Source organism: Carettochelys insculpta, chromosome 7 (assembly GCF_033958435.1).
Source record: "Carettochelys insculpta isolate YL-2023 chromosome 7, ASM3395843v1, whole genome shotgun sequence".
Taxonomy (NCBI): Eukaryota; Metazoa; Chordata; order Testudines; family Carettochelyidae; genus Carettochelys; species Carettochelys insculpta.
The window spans coordinates 53,697,970-53,725,807 of record NC_134143.1 but is presented as its reverse complement, the minus strand read 5'-3'; the positions used below and the strand labels follow the sequence as shown (position 1 = coordinate 53,725,807).

Here is a 27,838-nt window from a genome sequence, read left to right as displayed (position 1 = left end):
TTACATCACTATATTACAGCAGTTTAGTATTATTCATTGTGTATGAATTTATATTCTGTTAGCACATGGAGGTCCCTTTAAGGGTGGGCACCCTGTTGTGCTAGGCTCTGTGTGGACTGTCCCTGCCTTAAAGAGCTAACCATCAAAATTTATGACTAGGGACCAACAGATGAAGATAAACAAAAAGATGCGTGGGAAGAAGGAAGAAGTGGCATTGAACCAGTTGTATTTGGTTTATAAGCAGCACTAATGACCTCCACTCTGCTTAGCCATTGTCAAGTATTTTATAGGCAGGATCCCAAAGTGCTTTGCCAACCAAATCCATACAGCACTGCTAGAAGTCTGGAAAACACCCAGAAAACGGCCTGCTTCGCAACAGTGCTAAGAAGGAAAATTTGGGCGTCAGAACACAGAAGAAATTCCCACTGCTTGCAAATGTCAAATTCTCACTGATGTTTTATGTAATCACTGTCTTTAATAACCAGGGAGAAAAAAGCAAATCTTCCCTAGCTTTTCTACTGTGGCCCTATGAGAGAGGCCACTTTCTTAAGGAAAGCTACTTTCCAATAGTCACTTAACCTTTGTGCAAAATACAAAACAAATACAAAATGCCAATCTCAAAGATATTCTTGTCTTTTTAGTCTTTCTTTTACAACATTTCTGGAGTGCATAGTGTTTCTGTAATGCCACACTTGCAGCCATTTTCAGCCTGCAGAAGGGAGTGTGAATCAGATTTAAAATTAGCATAACTATCTCTAATATCCCTGCATCTCCTTTGCTTGTGGAAACGAAGAGGAAACTTAAGACACCTTAACCTGGACAGCTGTGGCTCTGCTGATTAATCTCTACTTCTTGGTGATACCCCATGGAAATCCCCACCAGTGTCTTGGGTCAAGCCCCCTTGATGCACTGTGGTTGGGCACAAAACAGAGACCCAGCTGTCCCATAAGATCCATTAGGTAAGACGCTAATAATACCCAATGCAGACTTTGCTGCTGGGTGCCTTCTGTGCCAAACCAGTACCCTTACAGAGACCAGTGCTTCTACATCAACCCAGCAAATGGAGTGTGTTCAAATCACAATAGCTTGTTTTGTATCGTCTCCATAATCCAGAGATGCTGAGCCAGAGAACTCACAATGCTAGGCCTTCATAAATGCCCAACAAACTTGAGGTCCTTGATCTAACAACCTCACAAAGACCTGTTTCTTGACATCAGGCCAACAATCTAAAAATAATCTCGGTGAGGTCTATTTACTGTACCTTCAGAGAGCCAGTAACCTCACAAAGGCCTGTCAAGCTGGAAGTACTCATCCAGTGGCATCAGAATGGCCTGTGCCACAAATGCAGATCCAATAATCACACAGAGGTCTTTAATTCAAAACAGGCCTCTCAAGTGAAAGATGCTGAAACAGCAATTTGACAAAGATGCACACCATGACTTCAGACCAGCAAGCTAGAGGTGTGAGAAAGAGAGCTTCCAGAAGCTCATCTCTTGAAGCCATCCCAACACGCTTAGCCTGAGCTCAATGATGCCTTAATTTTGACATCAGTCAGAAAGCTCTTGGGTAGCGAGCTTACAGAAGCCTGTGCCTTAGCATCTGCACTACACAGCAGACTACTGATGGCCTCCCTGACATTAACCAATAAGCTAACGTTATTCCCTCAGAGATTCCTCCACCTTGACATAAGCCTGGCAAGCTGGAGGAGTCAATGTGATACCACAAAGGCCTGAACATTGACATCAGACCAGCAAACTATGGCTGTTGAGTCAGTGACCTCAGAGGCTTTTTCCCTTCAGAAAAGACCAGTAAGTTACCAGGGGTAAGCGCGAGAGACAGCTGTGCCATCAGACCATCACCTTAAAGTGGCTGAGTTAGTGACTTTACAGAGACCTGAGCCTTGGCATTAGGAATGCTGAATGCAGTACATTAGCACCAAACCAGCAAGGGAGTTATTCAGCAGACATTAAAGTTAAAGGGAGCATGTGAGAACCACACCTCTCCACCCTCCACTATCACAAGAAGGACAGTACTCTTCTGGGTCTTCTTTTGGGTCTGGGGGTGGGGGGAGAGGTACAGAGCTGCATCAGAGTTCCTCCTCTGCTTGCCTATTCAGTGGCTGGTGAAAAGAGTGCCCATGGCATAGGAGAATCTGAAGTGGGAGCAGCACGGGCTGCAGCCTGGTGGGGAGTTTACTGGACTCCAAGCCTTCCCATCAGTGGATCAGACAGCACCAGCACCTAACTCAGGAAGACTTAGACAGCTATCTGCCCCCTTTCTTCTGCAGTAAGCTTTGTGCCCCTTCTGGTCACCCTTCCCCTTAAGGGGACAGAGTGGGAAACAGGAATAGATGGTTAGTACCAGCTCTCCAATGGTACTTAACCTCATGACATTAACATCAATGCTGACTTACAACCACCAAAACTGCTGAGCTCTCTCTCAAAATCTGATCTGCTCTAACCACAATCTGTGGCTGCTACTGCTCAGCCATACAGAGCTCAGTAAGTACCACAGCTCTAGTAGAACTTTGCAAAGTGGCAAGCCCTACCTGCTGATGTCTTCTCTTTCTGCTAGAATGGAGCTTCCCTGGCTCTCAGACCACCAGGATCGACTGTGTTGGGGTCCAAAGACCCTACCCATTATGTAGCTCTATATATTTCTTCCATTTACGGAGACAATCCATGGGAAACTTCTAGGGAAGAGATGACCCAGCTCACAGGAAAGATTGTATTCTTTCATTCCTAATCCCTCGTGCACCATTACTATTCTATAGGCACAGAGACAAGAGAATGGTTAAAGCACAGGGCTTGGAATGGTGATAATTGCATTTTGCATTTATTCTGCCACAAACTTCCTGGGTCACCAACAGGGTAGTCACTTGATCTCTCTGTATGTCTGTTTCCCCTAACTATAAAAGTGTGATAACTGTATTTTCACTCTTTCCAGAGGTGTCATGTGGTTGAAGTCACTGTGCTTCTAATTTGCTCTGAGATCATCAGATAGAAAGTGTTATACAAATACACATATCGTTATTTACTATAAGCCAGTGCAAAGTTAGGATGTACAGTGCCTGGAGAATTCAGCAACATTCAAACAGTTAAGCAAAGTTCTTTATTAATAGGGTGTGATTTCTTTACGAATTGCCTTTCCCCTAGGTAATGCTTCTGCAACAAACTCCTATACACACCCAGGACTGCATTACCCAGGAGGCAGCACCAATTGCAAGTTTAGGCAAATGTACTCATCCATAGTTGGACATATCAGCCGTGTCTACACGTGCACGCTACTTCGACGTAGCGGCACTAACTTCGAAATAGCGCCAGTCATGGCTACACGTGTTGGGCGCTATTTCGATGTCAACATCGATGTTAGGCGGCGAGACGTCGAAGCCGCTAACCCCATGAGGGGATGGGAATAGCGCCCTACTTCGAAGTTGAACATCGAAGTAGGGCACGTGTAGATGATCCGCATCCCGCAACATCGAAATAGCGGGGTCCGCCATGGCGGCCATCAGCTGAGGGGTTGAGAGACGCTCTCTCCAGCCCCTGCGGGGCTCTATGGTCACCGTGTGCAGCAGCCCTTAGCCCAGGGCTTCTGGCTGCTGCTGCGGCAGCTGGGGATCCATGCTGCATGCACAGGGTCTGCAACCAGTTGTCGGCTCTGTGGATCTTGTGTTGTTTAGTGCAACTGTGTCTGGCAGGGGCCCTTTAAGGGAGCGGCTTGCTGTTGAGTCCGCCCTGTGACCCTGTCTGCAGCTGTTCCTGGCACCCTTATTTCGATGTGTGCTACTTTGGCGTGTAGACGTTCCCTCGCAGCACCTATTTCGATGTGGTGCTGTGCAACGTCGATGTTGAACGTCGATGTTGCCAGCCCTGGAGGACGTGTAGACGTTATTCATCGAAATAGCCTACTTCGATGTAGGCTTCACATGTAGACGTAGCTATTGTGATATACACACTCTTCTGCATGCCCCCAAGGCATCTTGGTCTGGTCATGAGTAGTGATTTCAGTGTGGTAAGAGTATAGTAATAGTGTAGTAGGTGCCAAAAAGAGAAACTATGGGGTCTTTTAAACTGGATGTTAAGCTCACCTGAAGTTCTCCTCTGCTGCTCCCCCTCCATACATCCACTCATGGGAGGTACATTTTCAACTCTGAGTCCTTTGTTTTAACTACCCCTTGATGACAGATTACTCAAAGCCCTCCCTGCCGACAGAAAAGTCAAACTTTCCACTGAAATGTAATCTTTGGCTTCCTGTCCTGCCTCACAACACTCCTGATGCATGGTGTGACCTGAGCACAGCCATGCCCTGTCATGCCCTATTGATGCAAACCAATGATACAAGAAGCAGTGAACATTCCTCCAGTCTTCTACCTTCTTTATATTACTATTGCTCTTTATGAAGGAAGCCAGGGTATACATTTTCATATGCTTTTCCTGTCTCTTGCTGGTATAGGCTTCAGTTTTCAATTGGGCAGGTGCTTCTAAGGAAACACTAAAAACAAATATTTTGGGGAAAAAAAATGCACTGTCCTCAACTGAATTGGTTGAGGAGGTAATAGTCATCCCTAGGTCAAACTTAGGTTTAGACTAAGTTTAAGACAGAGTCTGAGCTAGAGTTAGATAGTGCCACTAACCTCCTGTGAACTGTTCTGGTGAGATTTCATCACCAAATTGATGGACATCTCACTAGAGTAGCTGATCGCCTCAGTTTTCCACCATCTGGGACTGAATCGGACACATCTGAAGAAAAGGCCTCCTGCACTTTGAGCCAGCCACACACCACAACTTCTGGGGTGGGTTCAGATTCAAAGAGAAAAGCACCATTACACCCAAATTCAAAATTTAAATGGTATCAGAGACAAGGGGCTATGCAGACACAACTCCACTGGCATCAAAGTTCTATCCACTTGCAGCATAGCTGACTTTTCCACAGCACTCCCACTGTGGCCTCCCCCTATTAGCTGGTAACACTCAAGCCTCTAAGATTCATTTTGGGCCCTGCAATCAGTTCTGCCAGAGCCCTTCTTACATTGCCTGCTCCCTGTCAGCCACAAGAGCACCTATCGTAAGTGCAGAGTCCCCACCAGTTGATACACATGAAGTGGCACGATAGTGCTGAGCAAATGAACCAAAGGGGGTTACAAGATCCAAGCAGCTAAGCAGCAGGAAAAGGAAAGACTTATATCAGAGATGGACACTCCTCTTACCTCTCAGCAGCCAGGACGAAGAGAGAATAGGTAGCACAGACTTAAGACACGGAGAGCTACTATAGTCAGAGAGGATTCTGATGCTACATTTCAATGCTAATAGCAGTAGTATCACATCAGTTTGCCATGACCTACCACCATCAAGGTGTGGTAGCCATGTGATTACGGTGCATGACAGCAATCCTGGAGGTTATGGATTTGAGTTTCACTTGATCTCATGCAAACCAGAGGCTGCCAGTTCACCCAGTTACCTGATCCATAGGTTAGGGAAGTCAAAGGTGGCTGGAAGTGATACTACATTGCTCCCATTGTACCATTCTATAGAAACTAACACAGTTTATGCCACATCAGCCTGATGAGCCATCTCTGGCTCAGAGATGACTTTGATGACATAGTATCACACTACAGAGAGCACAACGCAATTTCACCCTGAGATTCCATTCCAGTAGACCTTCAAGGTTGAGTAGATTACTCAAATGGAAAGACATTTAAAAATATTGTTTGCATTTTTGCTGCATATTTACTTTCCACGCTTCACCCAGCTTGGACAATTCTCCTGCAACAGCACAGTGCTATTATGTCTGGGTTTCGCCATGCTACAGAAAGTTTAGACCTCAGAACTGCTACTACCAGTGAACTTTACAAAATAATTAAACCGATACTTCAGTTCATGTCAGGTCTGTGTAAACTAGTGGTGCAGATATACCAGCCAGGAAAAGTAAAAACACAACCCCAAATTATATACTAGTTCAAGTCCTTTTCCCAGAGTTGGCTTTATTAATGCAAAATTCAAAGATAAGAACAACATTTCAAAACACTTGGTAACAATCCCCAGAGTTTTTCCAGCTTTCAGCAAGCTAGAAAAGAAGAGTCACACCTATCCCCATAGAAAACTACTGATACAACAATGTGTGTTTTTATAATCCCACCTGAGGCACCCATGTGATAGGCTCTTGTGAGCTATTACACAGAATTACAGGACTAGAAGGGACCTTGAGAGGTCATCTAGTCCAGTCCCCTACACTCATGGCAGAACTACGTACAATCTAGACCAGCCTTGACAGGCATTTATCTAACCTGCTCTTTAAAATCTCCAGTGATGGAGATTCCACTAGCTCCCTAGGCAATCTATTCCAGTGCTTAACCACTCTGACAGGAAGTTTCTCCTAATGTCCAACCTAAACCTCCCTTACATACTGAGACTTAAGGAACATTTTTATGCCTTATCTCAATCTTATAAAACCCTTGTTTTCTATAAAATCTAAATTTCAGTCCTAAACTACTGAATAGTGCCCTTAAGAAAAAAACAAAGAAGAAAATCTCATTTTGGGAGCTAATGGAAGAAAGGCAGTTTCACGGGGATCCAGGGCGACCATATGAACATGAAGTAGGGTGCACCATTTTTCTTTACCCGTCTTTGTCCTTACTATAGCTCTGAGTATATAGCAATTAAGTGGCAGTAGCTAAGGGCTTTCTTTTTAACAAACTCCAAACAAATGTTATGTGTATGTCTGCAATCAGGAACTGAAGTGATTACTTCACTGTTCGTGTTTGTTCTGTACACTACACCACTTCTATCACACACCATTTATATGTCCTGGTTTCTTAGGACTCACTTCTGCAACAGGAATGCTGTGGGCGAGTGCTACATAACAGACCTAATGCACAGGCAAACTCAGTTTGGTAATGTGTTCAGATCTTCCCCTTATTTTCCTTCCCACCTTCGCAATCACATTTACTTTCTGATATACATTTTGTCCCTCTCCAAGAACCACCTACGTAAGACTCTTGAAAATCACTGGTCTTATAACCAAACTAAAAATATATCATAGACATGATTAGCTCTATGATTAGTACTACCTCTTTCAACAGTACTAAATTCATGGAAATTGGAAACACTAAGCAAAAAAATTTTCCTTGTATTCACTGCTTCTTGCTCTGGACCCTGTAAATTGATGAGAAATTTCTCTTGTTACTGTACATTCAAATAAACTATTCTGTAAATAAATTCTTGTGTACATCAGACAAAGCAGAACCTCCTTCATGATTCAGAAATGTATTTCCTCTACCTACTATTTCCTAGCCTTTTTTCCACAGACCATGTCTTGATTAAAACTAGCTCTTTTAAGCCATACTATTCAAAGTGGCCTATGAAGTATGGTAGCTACTACATTCCCCACTTTATAGATGAAGAAACTGGACAAAGAGGTTCTGGTACGGAGGGAAGTCTGGCTTTTCTGGTGGACGGATTTTTAAAAAGCACATAAACATTTTAAAACTTTTCTACAAAATTTCTAAAAAAAATATATATAATGTATGTGGCATATATAGAAGGCATGGTGGTGCGTGGCTGAGAAGTTTTATACACATTTTCTTGTAATGACCTGTCATGACTTTGCTACCTGTCCCAACTCATGTCAATGCAAAGATCTGAACATGGTATCATACTATGCCATGAGTAGGGGAGAGATTTCTCCATGGTGCGGAGGACCAGTCAAAGGACCTCTGAGCTATGTAAGCCCCTAACAGCAGAGGACGAGGCATCCACAGGTACAGCACACTCTGCAAGTTGCAAAAAGGTCTCTGAGCGAGTCTGACATAATCTTGTGTGCAAGGCAATAATAATAATAAGTTATTTTCTTTTGTATAAAATTTATCCTCAGTAAATTTCTAAGGACTTCATACAATGAGCATCCTATCCACAGATTCACCTGGATACAAATGGTTCAGAGAGACTTTGGCTACTAATTCATCCTATAAACTGGAATGGCAGCTGCTCTGAACTCTGGCCTGGGGTCTGAGGGGTGCATTTCACTTCTGGGCACCTCTGATCTCACCCATACATATACTCAGGCTATATCTACACTATAACATAAATTCAAATTTATTACAATCGATTGTATGATGCCATTTTTACTAAATTCCATTTCAAGTACCCTTACTTCCCACAGGCTCCCAACACATTCGACATTTTGCTTCCACACTGAAACACCAAACACTGACTTTTGCAGCAGTGCATTGTGGGAACCTATCCCACAGTTCTCTCAGCCCCACATTCTGATCCAGGAGCAGCATTGCTATCAGTTTCCAGGGTCCAGCAGCTTGGGGGACCTGGAAAACTGACCGCACCACAGCCCTGGTCAATTTCCCGGCTCCTACTAGTATAGTAGACCCTACCTCCTGAAAACAAGACCCCTCAAAAAACCACCAAAAAACACTCCCGCCCCTGCCTAAAACACCCTCTTAAAAAAATCTAAACTTCTGCCACTCACTGGCTCTGGTGGAAAAGCTACTGGAGCCCACTGGCTGGAGGTGCCTGGTCACAGATGGCCAAGGGTGCCTGCAGGGTGGGTGCCTGCCCATGGGCCCCTGGCCCCATGCCGGCTCGAGCAGCCCAGCCACAAGGTACCTGGCCCCATGCAGCTTGAGCTGCCCAGCAGTGGGGTGCCTGGCCCCACACATAGGCTGAGCTGTCTAGCGGCAGGGTGCCTGGCCCCTCGCAGGCTCAAGCAGCCCGGAAGTGGGATGACTGGTCCCACAAGTGGTGCCAGCAGCCTGGTGGTGGGGTGCCTGGCTCCATACAGCTTGAACTACCAGGCCGCTGGGTGCATGACCCCCACCACAGGAGTGTAGCAGCCTTGTCAGTTTCCCAGCTGCCGCTACTAGCGGGGAGCTGGGAGCCAGGTACACCACGCAAAGCTTTGTGGAAGGGGACACCTGTGGAGACTAATAAATTTGATTTTAGGACATGGTGCTTCCACACTGGCCTTTAATTGAACTTCTGATTTTGAACTTGATGCTATACCCATCAGGTAACTGTGATTTTGTAATCTCGAGATTGGTGCACCCTAAATCGAGCTAATGGTGTTTTCAGTGAAGACAGTCACCAGGTAATGTTGAACTAACTGCCTTAAATTTGAATTTATCTCATAGTATAGACACAGTGTCAGTCTATATGAAGGTGAAGTGGATTTCTCCTGGCATGGGACACAGGAAGAGAATAGTACTACAAACAGATAGTCAGATTAGAGCAGATTCCATGCAAATATGAATGAATGAAACCTATGACATAATTTTACTACTGGCATTTTGACAAAGTATTGTAATACTGACAATATTTTATTCCCTCATCTCTGTTCTCTTTGTCCTCAGAGTCCAGGCTAAAGCACTAAGATCCCACACTTACCCCTGCTCTGTCTTCTCAAAATTCCTTGTCATGGCCACCATCATCCTGAAAGCTAAGGAGGACAGGAGAAAAACCTTTCTTAGTCCCTAAAGGTATGTCTACACAGCAAAGTTATTCTGAAATAACAGCCCTTTTCACATTCTGAATTGAAGGAAGGGATTAGAAGTTTGGGGGTGAAGGAGAGGGGACTGGGCAGGGAGTTGGGGTGCACAGGGGTATAAACTGGGGTTGTGGACCCCAGGTAGAGTCATAAATAAGGGATTCAGGGAGAGAGTTCTGGGTTGGGGAAGAGGGTTTAGGATGTAGCGGGTGGGGGGGGGGGGGCAAGATCTCTGCCTGGTGGTTGCAGTCTCTAGGATGGTGCCAGAGATGAGGAGTTTGGGTAGAAGAGGGGGCTCAGAACTGCATCGGGGGGGTTGGACACCAGAATGGAGTTTGAGTGAGGGAAGTAAATCAAATGTGGAGCAGGGAGTTGGGGTGTGGGTCCCTAGGAGCTCCCATGGGCTGCCCTCACACCTATAGGCACCATCCACACAGCTCCCATTGGTCATGGTTCCCAGCCAATGGGAGCTGCAGTGAAACTGCTGATGAGGGCAGCTCATAGAGCATCCCAGGCCAGTCCTGTGTCTCGGGGGCCACAAAAACCGTCTGACAGCCACTTCCAGGAGCTGTGCAGAGCTAGGGCAGAAGGGAGCCTGCCTGAGGCCCCAGGCCCCCATTACACCTGACTTTTAACACCAACCAGTGTCACCAGGGCCCCTTTTTGACAGGACAGTCCAGTTGAAAACAGGATGCCTGGCAGCCCTACCTCCATGGAAGTTTTGGATATACAAAGCATGCTGTTCCAAACCCTAATTCAGTAGTGAACCCCTATGTCAGGGGCCAGCTACCTGCAGCTCCAGAGCCACATGAGGCTCCTTAAGGAGCCATTTGAGGCTCCAAATGCTGCTGCTGCTGACTCCATGTGTGGCTCTGGAGGCTGCCGCTGCTTGTACAAGAACATAAATTCAGTTGCCTGCCATTGAGCCAATGGAATTTTGATGTTTTGTTTAAGTAGCGGCAGCTGGAGCGGCTCAGCAGTCAGCTTCGACAGGGAGCCCGGAAGTAAAAGCCAGCAGGGCAGGGAGCCGCTCCCATGAGCGGAAGTGTAAGCCCACAGGAGAGTTGTTGGGAGGGTGGCCAAGCCTGCTCCTGCTGGAGCTGCACAACCATGTCAAGGAGGAGGAGGAGACAACACGGAGCAGGAGGGGGAGGCGGTGGCCGTGACTGCTGCAGAACTGAGCACGCTGAGGCAAGTTAAGACTCTGGGTCGGGAGGGGGAGGTTGGGGCTCAGAGCAGTTAAGCCTGGGGGGAAAGGATGGGGCTCAGGGGGTTAAGCCTGCTGGTGGAGGAAGGAGGTTGGGGCTCAGGGGGCTTAATTCTGGGGATAGGGAGTGCGTTTTTTGGATTGGGGGGGTAAAGCCAGGGACAGGGGACAGATTTGGGGGCTGAGGTTAGTAAAGCCTGGAGATGGGGGTAACAACTTTCTAACTGGTACAAATCATTGCATGTGCACTGTTCTTAAAATAAGGGTGATAAAAAACACGGTTTTGATGTTATTTATTAAGGACTGTCTCGTATTCATGTGCATTTTTAGCTCTTGAAGGATTGATTTTGTAACTGAATTTGAAAACATGGTTCTTCTCGCTATTTTGGTTGAAGACCCCTGCCATACGTAAAATCCTTCAATCGATTCAATGTTACATCTCCCTCATCAACTATAATGAAAATATAGAAAAGAGGCTCAGCCAGGGCAGCATTTTAAACTGTAACATACGTCAGCTACTATGTTGTGGTTGAAGGGAGTGTGACCAATAATTAATATTACTTATGCATACACAGCACTCTCCTCCATACTCTTTACCCTCAAAAATGTAGGCAAGTGCGTGTGCTTTATCAGCAAACACAGATTTTAAACTCTCTGGGAACACGGATCTTCTGTCCACAAAATTCAGAAATTACTCATCTGCACATAGACTCTTTACTGAGAGAGAGATTAATACAAATACCACTTATACGTAAGAAAAGGATATAGAAAATCAGGAAATTGATCCTTATTTTGCATTTTTATATATCTCAGAAAAAAAAAAGTAAAATCTGACACATCTTGCAATAAAGATTGAATTACTACATTGATTTTTTTAAACAATTCTGTTGCTAAAAATATCAGTGAAAACGCTGTCTAGCGTAGCTGAAGGTATTGAACTAAGATTCAATTTTTAAGTGAAATGCTCTCACTGCAATGTTCCTTTGTTTACTGTAAAAGTAAAATCAATTCAGGCATCCATTTTGCCTCACAAAACATATAACAATGTGTGTCAAAAGAAAAGGAAAGCCTAAATGAATCAGTTATTTTTATTTCTCAGTAAAATCTCTGCTCATGCAAAGAATTACCACCCACTTCTGCATCTGTCACATGCATTTCCTCTCTGTGTTACTCTTGAGTTAAATATCCAAAGCTATGCTAACGTAGCCCAGAACAAATCTGGCCGTTTGTGAAAAGTTTCCACCTCACAATACTACCAAATATAACAAAATAGGATTTTATATTGAATTTCAACATTATTCAGACTAACTCAGATATCTGCTTCAATAAGCAATGGTAGGTAAGGCCAAGTCTCCAAACTATGTTCATCTTTTGGCAGCTACTACTTAAAAAACTGCTGAAATGGTGACATTTTCCTTGTGCCGGGGCATATCTAGAATACATCGTGGCGTGACAGAGCAAAGAGGGGTCAGTAAGTGTAGTCCAGCTGTTGCAAGTAACACCACAAGGAAAGTTACAGAAAAATGAAGGTGAGACATAGAAAGGAACAAGCAATTTTTACATCAGTGGTTTCTCAAAGGCTATGTCTAGCTTGCTGAAAACTGTTGGCAAAAGATACGCAAATTGCACAATGCATTTCCATATCTTTTGCCAACAGTTCTGTCAGGGGGGCATTTTGCACATTTGGCCCATCCAACCAGAGCCAAATGTCAGAAAAAAACCCCTCTCTTTCGAGACATCTGTTCTGCTTCGTGGAACGAGGCGTACAGGGACGGTGACAGAATGCTCCCAACGGGCAGATCTCGTCCGACAGACCTTTAGTCTGGATGTGCACTCTGTCAACAGAAGTTTTGCAGACAGAAGCCTGTAGTCAAGATATAGCCAAAGAGGAAAAGCAGGAATGAGGTTTCCCTGTGGAAAATGCAATTCTCTCCTCCACCTAGCAGGAAATCGTAAGCTTGAAGAACAAGTATGTGAACAATTACTCAGTTTGCAAATTTTATTTGACAAGTTTTAGAGGATTTACAAGTTTCACTAACCAAACCAAATCATTTTAGGCCAGATTCTACATTCATATTCTGACTGGTAATGCACACACCCCGGTCCCCCCATACAAACAAAAATGCCCTCTTTGCACAAATTATTATCCATGAGTGCAGTAAATACCATTGCTCAGTATAGGACTCTAGATTCAAAAGCATGCAGGGCAAAAACCCCAAAATGTCTAGCCCCAGGTTTTTACCTGGAATTTTGAAAGGCAGCCAGCACTAGCTTTCCCTAGAGTGTTTTGGGGCGGGAGCACACAGGAAGAGGAGCTCTGAAGTATGCTTGTAAGTGCTCTCTTAGAAGTTGGCCAGTGTACTGAAGGCTTCATTATGTCTTTGCTTATATGGCCAGACTTACCCATTTTCACTTGTCACATTACTCAGTAAGCGTGCATCTACACCAGGAACTAACTTCGAAGTTAGGCACTACATCAAAGTAGCCAGCAGAGAATCTACATGCATTTTTTTTTTTTTCCCCCCCGCCTTACTTCAAAGTTAACTTGGGAGCCCAACTTGGGAGCCCAACTTCAAAGTCCTTACTCCATTCCCGGGAATAGAGTAGTGCCCTACTTCAAAGTTTAACTTCAAAGTAGGGTTTGTGTAGATGCTGTACTTCAAAGTAAGCAACTTTGAAGTTATTTCCGTAGTGTAGACACAGACTAAGTGATTCAACTGAAGTCAGCAGGACCTCTTTTGGAAGCAGGCTTTTTAACAACACAAATAAGGGTGTCAGAATCAGGCACACACTCTTCAAAGTATGTACGTACGTGTGCTATTAGAGCTGTGAAACTTCAATGTATATAAAGTATGCTTACGCACAGACAAAGCTATACAATGGAAAAAATAAATTCCCAGTTCCAAACCATCCCATAAATTTAAAACAAAAATTAGAACTCAACCAGCATTCTCACATGAAGCCAAATTGCGCCAGAAAATTGATATGTGGCACAAATTATGTACTGAAAGAAAGGATTAATGCTAAAAATAGTGTTTAATACTTCTGCCCTCTCAGGAAAGACCATCCAAATGATAACAGCCATACTTACTCAGAAAATTAGAGGGCTGCTTAATGTTCATAGAAAGAGCTGTTGATAAGAAGGGAGATATAAAATGCTACAGTTCAAATTGATCCTTACTTTGCACAATCTAAATATTTCACCATTGGCATGTAAAATTATAGAGTTCCATATTCACTTGTTTACTACTTTTTCTTTTTTTTTTTTTTACAATTTGGAAAACCTTGTATATTTAAATATCATAATGATTTGATATTTGGTCTCATTTCCTCAGTCTTTTAGGTAATAATTTAACTTCTGTAGTGGAGAGGGTAGGGGCTCCATTCTGTATATTTTGTCCCCTTTGCAGAGTAATTTCGGTTTGTTTCTGACAATCTGCAAAATAGTTCATGAAGAATGTTTTCATTTAGGAAGAGAAAATCTATACCTCACAACAAAACATCTCTATCACCAGTTTGAGAACAAGAAGATTATTTTATATCATGCAGGACAAATTATGTCTGTCTTAGGCTATGTCTAAACTACTGGCTAAATTAGCACTGCTCCAACAGATGCAGCGGTATTGATTTAGTGAGTCTGGTGAAGACACACTGAGTGGATGAGACAGCACTCTCTCACTGGCATGTGTATTCCACCTCTCCAAAAAACAGAATGTATGTCAATGGGAGAGCATCTCCCATCACTGCTGTGAGTTGACCTAAGCGACTTGGACTTAATTACGTCACTTATCTAACTGAACCAGCATAATTTTAATAAATTTATAGCATTTGTGTAAACTAGTCCTTAGTCTCCATCTGTAAAATAACTATAATATGTATCTCCCTCACAAAAGGCTTGATTAACATTTGAAATGTTCCTTGAGACTGACTCAAATTCATAGTAACCAAGGAGAATCTTTTCACTGACTTCCAAGGGCTTTGGATCAGGCCTCCAGAGAACCTTGGATGAAAGATGAACAGTAATGGGCAAAAATAAGAGACTGGTACAAATCTTTTCCCAACCCCAGTCCACACTCTCCTCTAAACATTTTCCTAATTCCCTTTACTTCATGAATTACAGTGAGTTTAATCATTCATCTGAATCTGTTTAAATAGAGAAAGCACAATGCTAAGGAGAAGGTGAAATTTATAAAAATAAAGTCACCTATTACAGGTTGAACCTCTCTCGTCCAGCAGTCAGGGGACCTAACCAGTGCTGGATAAGAGAATTTTCCGGATGACAGAAGGTCAATATTGTCTGGCACATTGTCAACACTTCCACTGCTGGGCTCTTAGAAAACAGTCAAGAGTAAATACACCTACATAACAGCACAGAACATTGAGACCCAGGAATGGTGGCTATAAACAAACTTTGCAGGACCACAGGAAAATTGGCCACACCCCCTGATAAAGGGTCATCCAGCTAACTAAAATCATGCCAGATTACGGAGTTCGCCAGATGAGTGTGTCCCAGATTAGAGACGTTCAACCTGCACACCCAAATCTAGGATTTAGTTGTAAAATTTATAGCAGGGTAGCCACAATCCTCCTGCCATTTAGTTATAGCTTAGTATGTAACTCATTGCCAAGAAACAAGACACCACTGCTTTTTATCATGAGAGAGAACACTCCTTTCCACAGAATTTCTTTTCAGCTTAGCTTTATTGTAGATCATACAGAACAGTGATTCAGCCTCACCACATAAGGAAGAGAACTGATAGAAGTGTTGTGAAAGACTTCAATAAATAAAAAAACGACACTTCAGTTGCGTAGACAGGAACAATTTTATCATGAAAATATAATTTTATCTTCCCTTAATGATTTAGCCATTAAAAAAAAAGGAGAACTATAAAGTTTCCTAGTTTTTCTGCCAGTGGTAGCTACACCATGGCTACAAAATAAAGATGCACTTTAATAATTAACAAGTAAAAGACTTGCCTGGATTTGACATTTAACGTACACATATTAGAAAGGGGGAAGTATAAATGTCTGGGTTTAGGAAGACAGAAGCCTTGTAATTTTGCTTTGCTCTATGATGCACGTAATCTTTTCATTTATGTTTAACATCTCAATGAGAGAATCAGAGAAAAATAGAATACTAGAACTGGAAGGGATGTCAAAAGGTCATCAAGTCCAGTTCCCTGCCCTTGGCTTAATCTAATTCTTGACTCCCCCCAACCCCTTCTGCCCCTCTACTCTCCGATTTGCTCACCTTGATAATATTTTCTGATTTGTCAACCTTGATTACTATTTTTGGTTCTCTGTGCCTTAAATATTGAGTCTGTTCTGCTATGGCTATGATCTGAAGAAGTGGGTCTGTCCCACGAAAGCTCATCACCTAAGAAATTATTTTGTTAGTCTTTAAAGTGCTACTGGACTGCTTTTTTGTTTTGATACTTCTCATGTCTTGCTCACAACATTCCTGTTAATGCATCCCAGAAGCATGTTTGCTTTTTTTGCAACCGCATCACACTGTTGCCTCATACTAAGCTTGTGATCCACTATGACTCCTAGATCCCTTTCTTCAGGACTCCTCCCTAGGGTGTCCCTCCCCATTATGTCTGTGTGAAACTGATCGTTCCTTCCTAAGTTGAGTATTTTGAATTTGTCCTTATTGAACTTCATCCTATTTGCCTCAGACCATTTCTCCAGTTTATGCAGATCTTTTTGAATTCTGACCCTATCCCCCAAATCACGTGCATCCCCTCCTAATTTGGTATCACCTGCAGTCTTGATAAGCGTACTCTCTATGTCATTATCTAAATCATTAATGAAGACACTGAACAGAACTGGCCTCAAAACTGACCCCTGCAGAACCCCACTTGTCATATTCCCTTCCAACCTGACAGTGAACCAGTAATAACTACTCTCTGTGCATAGTAGTCCAACCAGTTACTCACCCACCTGACAGTAGCCCCACACAGGTTGCATTTCCGTAGTTTACTGATAAGAAGGTTTTGTGATATTGTATCAAATGCTCTACTAAAGTCTAGGTATACCACATTAACCACTTCCCCTTCATCCACAAGGCTTGCTATCCTATCAAAAAAAGCTATCAGGTTGGTTTGACATGATGTGTTCCTGACAAATCCATGCTGACTGTTACTTATCACCTTATTATCTTCCGGATGTTTACAGATGGATTCCTTAATTATTCGCTCCATTATCCTTCCTGGCACAGAAGTTAAGCTGACTGTTCTATAATTTCCTGGGTGGTCCTTTTTTCCCCTTTCTATGGATGGGCACTATATTTGCCCTTTTCCAGTCTTCTGGAATCACTCCCAACTTCCATGACTCTTCAAAGATCAGAGCTAGTTGCTCAGCTACCTGCTCCATCAGATCCTTTATAATGCATGTAAGAGGGGTTCTCAGAGAAAAAAAGTATTATTCAAATGGGGAGGGTAATTGCCAGTACAGGATAGTTCTAGACTAAGTTGTTATCCTGTATTATTAATGACAGCTATAGCAGAGCCAAAGATTTATTGTCACAGTTCTGCAAGCACACCATCACATGAGCTGCAATGTAAATAGTACACATGGCAACCTTCAGTCATTAGGGATGACCACGTTCAGGGGTCTGCAACCTGTGGCTCCAGAGCCACATACAGCTCTTTAAGGACTTCTTTGTGGCTCCCAACACCATAATTGCAAAGCAAATATATAACCCTTCTGATTACTTTTGATAAATGGGGAACATCTAAAAGCCCAACAACGAACAACTCACATCTAAATAGCAAATGATACGTGATCTCAAAACATTAGATAACTCCCCCTTTGATATGTGCAGTGAATATGATACTGTATAAGTGTTTTGACTGTGTTGCTAATAAAGTCTTATTCACATGCATTGTGGCTCTTGAATTATTGAGTTTTTTACCAAATTGGTAAAAAATGGCTCTTCCTACTATTTTGGTTGCCAACACCTGACCTTGTGCAACCTTGCTTCTGCGCTCATGATTATCCCTAACTCACAAGCACAACAATTGTATTATGCTACCCACAATCACCTATAAATAACTAAAGCAAGTAGAAAGGGGTCTGAAACAAGTCGTGATCCTAAAACCCCTGCAACTTGGGTGTTATCAAAATGCAAACCTAGATCTGCCTTCAAACTTTAGAAACAGCCCTGATCTTTATAATGAGCAGAACACAAAATCTTAAATCCAACTACAGTTATCCCCAAAGATTGGGAGTGTCTGACATCCAAACACAGATCCAGATTTGAATGTTTTAGTTGGAGTTCTTCTCTAGGAACAAATTTAAAATGAAAGAATTAACAGTAATTAAAGGAAAATGACACACCATCTGGGTTGGTGAAAAACATCAGTTTATTGTCCCCTTGCTCTTAAGGAACAGGAGTGGCAGGGGAAAGACTCCCTCACAAACAAATAGCGGAAAGGGACAGAGAGAAATGACGTATGAAGGTGAGAGGTGGTTAGTCCCATCTTCTTGGCTGCTGGTCCTTCTCAGATTATAAGGACATGGTGCTGGCAGTCATTTTGTCTTTTCCTTTTTGGCAACTGAAAGGGGAAAAAAAAAAAAAAAGAGCAAAATTAGTAACTGCAAGCAGCAAATACTAATTGATGAGTAACAACCCAGCAAACTAGAAGAATGTTGGTTTGCTGCTCAGAGGTGGCAGCTACGCTTTCTAATTGTCTAGACCATGAAGATCACAGACTCTTGCAAATACCTGATTTGCCATGTGATACTGACACCCAGAAATACTGCAGGGCGACACAGGTAAACCCATTTGTGGCTTTGAAGTTACTTGGCCACCGTTCAGGCTGCATAACAATTCCTGTGGAGTACTAGGATAGTGGCACAAAGGGAACCACTCACTTCTTAAGCCACTGAGAGATCTCAACTTACAGTACAGTTATGGTTGGACTAATGCCTGTAAAAAGGCACCTTCTCACTGAATAGACCCATATTCAGTGGCTGATTTTGTTACTTTGGTGACAAAACTAAGATTTTACTACTCTTTGCTTCCCCAACACTTCAAGGCCAATGCAGCCTCGGGAGAGGGTGCAGATTCTGTTCCAAAGGCATTAACTACAGAACTGTTTCATCTGCAGACTCTTAACTACTAAAGATGCTACACAAGCCAGGCAGAATACACCCTGACTTTAAACTTCCCCTATAGAGCTGGCAAATAGAAAAAAAATATTTTTCCCTATAAAAAGAATAAATTTGATATGGTGCTATTGGGAAGCAATGGAATCCTACCATATCATTTTTATGGAATCGCTTTTCAAAGCATTATGCCATTGTGAAATGCAGAATTATGCAAAATTGTGCAGAATTTGGGGGTGGGGGTTTGCACAAAATTTCCTTCCCTCTGCAAATATGGACCACACTGCTTCTGGCCAACAAGGGGGGGTTGATGGACATAGCAGAGCGTAGTTTGCTTTCTGCCAGGGACTGGTGGAGAGAGACAGACAGTTCCTGGTAGCTGCAGTTCCCTGTATGTCTTGAGGAAAGGAGAGAGTGGTGCACAGAAAACTCTGAGCAAGCCAGGGATGAAGCATTAACCTGTTTCTCCATCTGATCCCTGGTGCAAGCATCTGTAGCTAGGCTCAGGTGGGATGAAGGGGGCCCAGGTCCCCCCCAGGCTGGGCTCTGGTAGAAAGAAGGTATGTCTGCCCCCCACATGGGCTCTGCGGGGAAGGGGACTGGTTTGTCATAGGAATTTCTTTACCTCTCTACTCCTGGGAGAATTCGTGAGTGTGTGTATTATTATAGACATACTTGATGATAAGCATTTTTAAATAAATTACCAAAATAATTGAAACTGGTATAATTATGTCATGTTATTTTGACAAATAAGATTAGTAGCATTTTAAAATATTGCCATAGAATTTAATTTTTTGAAACAGAATTTCCCCAGGCATACAGCATAGACACACTTCAAATATAACTTAAACCCATAACAGTGCCTACCTTTGTGAACTGATGTCCATCTACTTACAGCCAGGCAATAAAGTTCCAAAGACAGAGCTCTTGGTGGGCTCGGGACTTGCTTGCTCAGAGTTCTTGCTGATTTATAGAAAGGAATTTGTCATAAAGGAAGCCTAAGCTGCAAAACGATCTTGCAAGATGAAAGTGTTTCCTATAACAATGTCAAAGTGTCTGTGATTATCACCAGAGAGGGACAGATTGAATACTAATGCAATTCACCTGCACCCTGAGAGAAGACAGCCTTTCAAGGGACAGGTTAATGCAATGTTAGCAAGCCAGATTCTTCTGTTTTCTTAAGGCTAAACCTAGATAGGCAGAGCAACCCGCAGAGAAATGAAAGTGAGTCTAGCAAAGGGAAATAATTGAGCTTTCTGAATTATGAAGTATAACCGGTTAATGAGCTGCTTGAAGACTCTAGGCTCTCCTGGCTTTGTTGACTTACTGACAGGACAACATTACTATCATGGAGTCTGGTGTGAAGCCTAGAAAAATGACCAGTTAGGAAAGTTCTTTTAAAAAAAAAAGAACCAACCAGCTCAAATGAACTAAGTAAACCAATCTGAGTTTCTCAAACCTTGTGACTTATGAAGCACAACAAGCACGCAAAACCCATTATTTAGTATATATTCCATTATGGATTCCACCACTATGCTTCCAATCAAAAGGTAGTCCAAATCCTAATCACCACTGTCATGATTTGTGTTCTTAAGCAATCTTTGTTATTTAATAACCTAAAATGTCATAAGCAACGAGCGGTCCTGTGGCACCTTATAGACTAACAGAAATGTATGAGCATAAGTTTTCATGGACAAAGACCCACTTCGTCAGATGCAGGTCACCTGCATCTGACGAAGTGGGTCTTTGCCCACGAAAGCTTATGCTCATACATTTCTGTTAGTCTATAAGGTGCCACAGGACCGCTCGTTGCTTTTACAGATGCAGACTAACACAGCTACCCCTCAGATACTAAAATGTCAATGTTCTCAGTGACACTGAGCAGTTAGAGCTTTCCATTAGGCTGCCAGTTGAAAAGCCTCAGAAATCAAAGGTATACAAAGAGCCACCCCTTTGAAAACTGGAGTATTAAGCTATGCATCCACCCAAGTAAAATATTTGAAGAACAAGTCTGCCTAAAATGACTCTGGGCTGAAAGAAATCTAAGGGTGGAAGGAAATGATGTCGCTATTCATTTGAGGTAAGCCAGATAAAGTGTCACTCAGTTGACCTAATATGCCATAACAGATCTTGATAAAAGGTCAAATGCAGCAGTTACAGTAATGTGCACATCTTTGTTCTGATGCCATACAGCTGGCACAGCAGTGGAGTGCTAGAGAGGTTTTTGCTCTTTTCAGGGAACCATAAAGTGAAAAAAATAGGTATAGCCATTTTGAATACATTTTAGTAATTTAAGAGGGATATCTGTATGTTAACATCTCACTGGCCACATCAGATACTGTAGATGAAGTTTCCTTAACTACATAGAGTCTCTGTGCTTATGGCTTTTGTTTTTACACTGACTTAGCCTTTGCCCTTAACAGGCAAAAACAGGCCTTAGACAAGATTACAACATTGGATGTTGTACCACACACACGACCCCAAAGAACTCACTGATCTCAAGCATCTGAGTCAATACAGTACCAATGGCTTAAAGAAAACTGTAGAACCTCAGAATACAAACACCCGAGCAAAGACATTTGTTTGCAACTGAACACTGACTTACAATGGCTCTGAAACTTAACTATACAGAAATGCTGCTTTTAACCATGTTAATTTAAATGAAACATGCACAGAAACAGGTGCCTTATCTTGCCAAATCTTTTTTTAAGCTTTTCCCCTCTGCTGTAGAACAGTCTTTTACTGTATTTGCATATAGTGCCAAATGAGGCTTCATGTTCACAGGTAAGTTTGTACATCTGAGGCTCTACTGCAGCCATTACCAGTTAAATTGCTCTGAGTAGAATGTCTGCACAGTTATCCTCTTCTGTATGGTGAAGAGGAGAGTCACCGGAGTGATGAAGACATTCAAGCAAGCTGGCTCCACTCAGATTTCATCTCACACTTGCAAATGGAATTCCACTCAGGACTCTCAAGCATGCTGGAAATAGATTTGGAAACATCTTACATAAATCTCTTTGATGAATGAGGCCTGGTCTACACTAGGCTGGTAAGTCGATTGTAGAGACATTTCTAGCTACAGCAATTGCGTGGCATCTACAATAGACTTACCTGGCCATCTTCACAGAGGGAGGCTGACAGGAGAAAAATCTCCCATCAACCTCCTTTACTCCTTGCGACTGAGGAGTACAGTGGTCAACTGTCAACACCAGATAGCTTGATTTCACATGTCCCTACTAGGCACATGAAACTGAACCCCAAAAAGACCTTCCAGGTAATGGAGCCATTCCCTGAGACATCAAACGTCTGTGAGTTGTCTGAGTTAGTGTGAATTTGGTAGACTGAATGTGAAATTTGTGTAGCCCTGCAGCCCTTAAGGTTCTTGTTTTCCTCAGGTTCACTACACAGATAGCAATCTGTTACCAGAGATGGTTCCTATCTGTGGAAGCTGCAAAGGAGCCAGTTTGATAGTTCTAGTGGAGATATCAAAATATAGAGAAAGGAAAGGGAACGCTCCCTTCCTGTTCTTTACAATTCATCAGCCCAAGAAGATGACCGGTCGCATCTACTAAGCTAAATTAAGGAAGCTTTGGAGGGAAGTGTTCAAACTGCTTCCTTTAGCTACTGCCAACTACATTAGAACGCCCAGTTCTACATTTGGAACACGAGAGTATCCATCAGAACTGATGGCAACTTTGTGAAGCTTCAACAGGAATGGGATATAAGGGAGTGAGAGGACAGAAAGACAGATAGGAAATCTGTTTTGCATATGACCCACCATCTGTGTTACGCGGACAGACTAGACACAGATAACTTCTTAAGACAAGATCAAATGAGTGTGACAACATTACTTATATTCCTAGAAGTTTCGCAGGGTTTAGGTAATGAGGAAAATCTAAGGGCAAAATGTAATTTCACTGACTTCACTCAGACCACTTGAGAACTAAGGTACTGCTCACTGAGGGTGAGAGTGGGAGAATTTGACTTGTTTTAGTGGGGCTCTCAGAGTAAGATGATAGTCCATATGAATAAAAGTGAAGAATCTCTCTCTTCAGGAGTGGTTTAATCTTGTGATGGGTTATAGCAGCTGCTGCAGTTCATGTTTCTCACAAAAGTTCTTCGCTTTGAAGAAGTATAGCAACATCCTGCCATGTCTCTCTTTTGACTCTAAGCCAAGTAGCAACTAAAGATGCTGGTTTCTTGAAAACCATTTTGGTGAGCTACATGTGGAGGTCTAGTGCAGGATTTATGTTTATAGTTTAACAGGCATTTTAATACCTGAAGGAGCCATTTATGGGGACAAAATACACTCATCCCTCATTTAATGAGTACTTTACTTATGAGTACACGCTAAAATGAGGACCATATATACCTACCTTTATTCACTATATGAGTGAACTTCCCCCGCTTATATGAGCGGGGCCCCTGACCCGGGGGGTGGGGAGACCCACAGCCCTGTGGCTGGCTCAGCTCCAGCTGTGGGGTCCTTGGCTGGGGGCAGGGAAACCCTCAGCTGCAGCCTTCTCCCTCCCTTCCCTCAAACATGCAGTTGTCTGACAGCCCTTCGGCTGGGGGAGGAGAGGGAGAAGGCTCTTAGCCTGGTTTCCTCTCCTGCAATGGTGGGAATATGAAACTGACCAGCCATGAGCTGATCAGTTTCCCAGCACCACAAGCCATGGGGAGACTGGAACCAGCCTGCCCCTGGTTCCAAGCTCCTGCCACTCTGGGAGCCAGGAAACTGACCAGCCCTGGTGGTTCCTGGCTCCACTCCCCTTGCAGGAAAATTCGAGTTATGCAGAGATTGCAGGAACAGGGTTTACTGTATTAGATGCTCCCACCTTCCCGCTCCACAGACCTCACCCTCTGCCAGGTTTTAACTACCCCCGCATGGTCCCAAACTGCCTCCAGCCTTAAACCCACCCCGCAGCAGCCACAAACCTCCTCCAGCCTTAGACCCCCCCAACCCAGCAGCCACAAACCACCCCCAGCCTTAGATCCCCCCAGCAGCCCCAAACTGCCCCCAGTCTTAGACGCCCCCTGCATCCCTCAAGAGCCCCAGCCTTAGACACTCCTCCTCTTCCTGCAGCCTCTTCATCGGGGCTGCTAGGCTGGGTGGCTGCCCCAGCTCACCTGCTCCCAGCAATTAACTCAAGTGTTAAGATTTCAGCACCTAGGCATAAGGTAATTGCTATCCCCAGTGATAGGGAACTTCTATCTCCAGCAGTTATCACTACTGATAGATATCTGCCTAAGGCAGCAGTATTAAGAAATTGCAAATGGCTTCTTTAACAGCCACATGCAGCTGGGAACTGCCCAGCTGGCGAGCTTTAACGAACCTAATGGGACACGTTTCGGTCCTGACCCATAGGTTGGAAATCCCTGCTCTACATACATACACTACATCCTATTTCTGGTCCCAAACTATTCAAATACATCAGAAAAGTACCTAAACTCAACTGGTTTATGTCAAGTTACAAGCCCTTGGAACAAATTGGAGACTTTTATATGTATTTTAATGGGAATTTAGTGTCGCTCGCACGAGTTTTCGCCTATGAGCAGAAATTTGGGAACCAATTGTGCTTGTATAGCAAGAGATGAGTGTAATACAAAATATGGTATTCTCACAGTATTTCAGTTCCAGGAGGATAGAAACAGCAGGAGAGGCTAGAACTCATATAATTCTGGCCAGCAGTGCCTGGAACCAGGCCAAAGTGCGGGGAGGGGGCAGCTCTCTTCCCCTAGAAGAGGCGGGGCCAAGGGTGGAAGGGGCATGGCTTGGCAAGTCAGCCCTAGGATCCCCCTCACCCCACAACCCCTGCATGCTCTGTCCGAGCCATCTGTGGAGCAGCACACAGTGCTCTGCGGCATTTCAAATGGGCCTGGAGCTTTCACCTCAGCGGCAGCCAAAGCTCTGGGCCCCTTTGAAGTGCCAAGTCTGATTCTGGCCCTATAATCAGCTCCCTGTGGGTCACACTGGGAAACTCTTATTCATACATACTCAGATGAATAGCTCCTGTAAACCGCTGAGATTACTCATATGAGCAAGTGTGCCCCAACACAAGTAAAGCAATTGAATCTGCTTCTGAAGCACCAGAAAGATACTGAAACACAAATGCAAGTGAAACAATATCTGCTTATATTCAGGTTGAACCAAGCACCTTCCTGCCAGCTTTCTCCAAACTGTGCCTCTGAGATCGTGCTTAATTCCCTTCTACATTGAGTCATTTAGAATTGCATGCACAGCCACAAAAGACAAAATCTGCATTTTCCCATGATACTTTCCAAAGCTGTCTTTGTAGCATTTGCTAGCGAATAACTGCCTATTTACAGTATTCAAAAAACAATTATTCTGAAGCCAATATATTAACATTGTCAGAAAGAAGTTAAAAATTCAGGTTGAAATGTATTTTAGTCCATGATTTCTCAACCTTCTCTCACGCTCCAGCCTTCTTTTGGTAGCTTCCTCTATTCCCTCCCACTTTCAAGAGGTTTTGAGGAAAGACTGTGGCAAGTCTTCAGAGGCATGCAGTCCAGCAGCAGCTTCCACAAGCTTCTAGCCATCTCCTCATACAGAACATCTACCCCATTTCCTGCTTCCCTTCTGCCACACTCCCTTCTACTCCATGAAAATCAGGAAGTGAAACAGACTGCCAAGTACTCACATTTGGGGTAAAGAAATAGGAAGAACAAAAGAGAGAAGTTCTAGTCCATTTTGAGCCCTGGTTTTTAACTAACAGCTCCTATGAGCCTCTTCCAGAGTATTTCGGGTCTTAGCACAGTTCTCTTCTGAAGCAACATCCTGAGAAAAACTGACCCAAATGTAGAATCCTGACATAGCTTCAAAGCTGACATCAGTCCCTGTGCTATTTAGATATACAGCTGTGCCAGCTATTTTGTCAGTGCACAACAATAAATGACTCCTCAGTGTAAATTCCAAAGCTAGAAAACTCATCTCTGTTATATGGGGAAATCTATATCAACAAGTTACATGACCTAATTACAGTACTGCCAACTCCAAGCATTTGAAAATCATGAGTTAGGCCACCCAAATCATGAGATTGGATTTATTTTATAAAATGTGATTTTTCTTTTTGTCTACTCGCTTTGTGTCTGTAGAGAGCACTTGCCTCACATTTTCAAGCATTCCTTGGTAACCATGACTGGGCTAGTAATGCATTTATTTGCATGACAAGCTGAGCTTTAATTTAAAGTCCCTCGACTCCAGCAGCTGGGGATTTAAGAAACACACTAAACATTGTGAGAATTGGCAATGCTGTAATTACCCAATACTACTTGAGTAACATGCATCAAGCCCTTTTTAGAGGCAGCAACATTCAATGTGTTTCCTTGCAAAGGTCAGTGAATACTGGTAACCATTTCTTGCCTTCTCCATGAATTTAAAGAACTTCTCCCAGAATTCTAGGCATGACTGGGCTTCTATGCAAAAAGACTCATTTATAAGTTCTAGTGGACATTTAAACTTGTCTTTTTCTGGGCTGGTGAGATGGTTTGTTCCATTCCTCACCTGAAATCTTGATGTTGCACTTCTACCCTTCGGTACAACCCTCTTTAGCTTGTGTAGCTATTTTGGCTTTTTGAAGTTGAGTGATTTATGTTTCATTTTATTTTAATCCCACAAAACACTTTTACTATTATGATTCTATACTGAAAAAGCCTCCTGTTGCTTAGAAAAGTATGCGAGAAAGAAAAAATGAATGTTTCTGACTCTCTCTCCAGGTAGTGAAGGTTGGCTCAGTGCTACAGTGTCTCCTGGATGGGCTTTTGTAACTTGAATATTAGAAGACTTGTTTCTCTGAATGGGCATACTCTGTGTTAGACATGTTTCCTCCTTTTAAAAAAAGGGCCACTGTAAACTAGCACACTTCCATTGAAAGCCAGCTGGCAGCAGCTGAGGATATGTTTCAATCTATCCTCAGTCATAGAAAAAGTAAACAATATTCTGCCCTCGATAAAATCATGCAATTCTCATTAGCACCAGTAGGAATTATGCGCACATATCAAAAGGTTCCCTAATTAGTTCTCTTGCTAGAGAGAAGATCTCAGATGAAAAGATAATTTATGTTCTGCAGCTCTTCAGAGCAGGGAGCTTGTCTCCCCCCAGCATATGTAAAAGAGCAGGTACACCTTTGGCATCATATATATAAATAACACCACCTAGTAAAATGATGTATTTATTACAGGAAAAAGATTATGCAAAGTGCACACTGTACTGAGTTTTTAACAACTGTAAATGCTGGTATTGTATACACTACTGAAAATATTTGCAAAGTATTTTGAAATCCTTAAGGATGAAAACTACTTAAAAATTGAACAGATATTATTCTGAAGTGTTAGACTACAGTAACATGATTAAAATATGACTTTTCTACCACATTAGGTGCCAAAAGTTACATCGGGCATAAGGGGTTAATAATGATTCCATTCATCAGTTATGTAAATGTGAAGCTGTTGCGTGGGTTAAACGGATGACTGGATCATCCCTGACAAACCCAATAATTTAAAAACACAAGAGCTAATTCTATTCTTACATTAAATCATGCTCTATCTCTTCTACTCGAATTTTAATCAGAGCAGAAATCTCTCTGCCCACCATCCTCTTGTTTTCTGCAAACCTTCAGACTACCAATATCTACCAGGATGCCCCGTTCATACTTCTGGAACAAGTCTAAGACCATTTCACTCTTCTCCTGAGTTCTTCCTTATTGATTGGCTTTTAGTATGAATCTTCTGCCAACTAATATACGAAAGAATTTTCTAGTGGTCACATTTTTGTAGATTAGATGGTCAACATGAGGAGTATGCCTACAAAAATTAACTCCGCGTAGTCTTATTGAAGAAGCAGCCATTGTTTATAATGCTAGTCAGTGAATGCTGTCCATATATAGAATGGAAAATGGTACAATTCTTAAGAACTATGGTGATAAGATTCTTATAAATATCAGAGTAGATAATTAACATTGGCTGCTTTTAGAAGTGTGTCTGTGAGTCTAATCTTGAAGTTTT

General features: G+C 42.8%; 1 protein-coding gene across 4 annotated transcripts in view; it reads right to left on the bottom strand.

Moving 5' to 3' along the window:
- Nucleotides 1–27,838, bottom strand: part of FAM53B (family with sequence similarity 53 member B) — a 147,968-nt gene that overhangs the window by 105,868 nt on the left and 14,262 nt on the right. Inside the window, exons 2-3 of one of the 4 annotated variants that reach the window (XR_012646316.1) lie at nt 19,682–19,777; nt 18,058–18,261 (exon numbers count right to left, since the gene is read on the bottom strand). The exons of 2 other annotated variants lie outside the window; for them this stretch is intronic. The gene's annotated coding sequence lies outside the window, so the exon portion shown is untranslated. Of the gene's footprint in view, nt 1–18,057; nt 18,262–19,681; nt 19,851–27,838 lie in introns of those variants that run through there. One more of the 4 variants, XR_012646317.1, reaches the window with a different exon arrangement.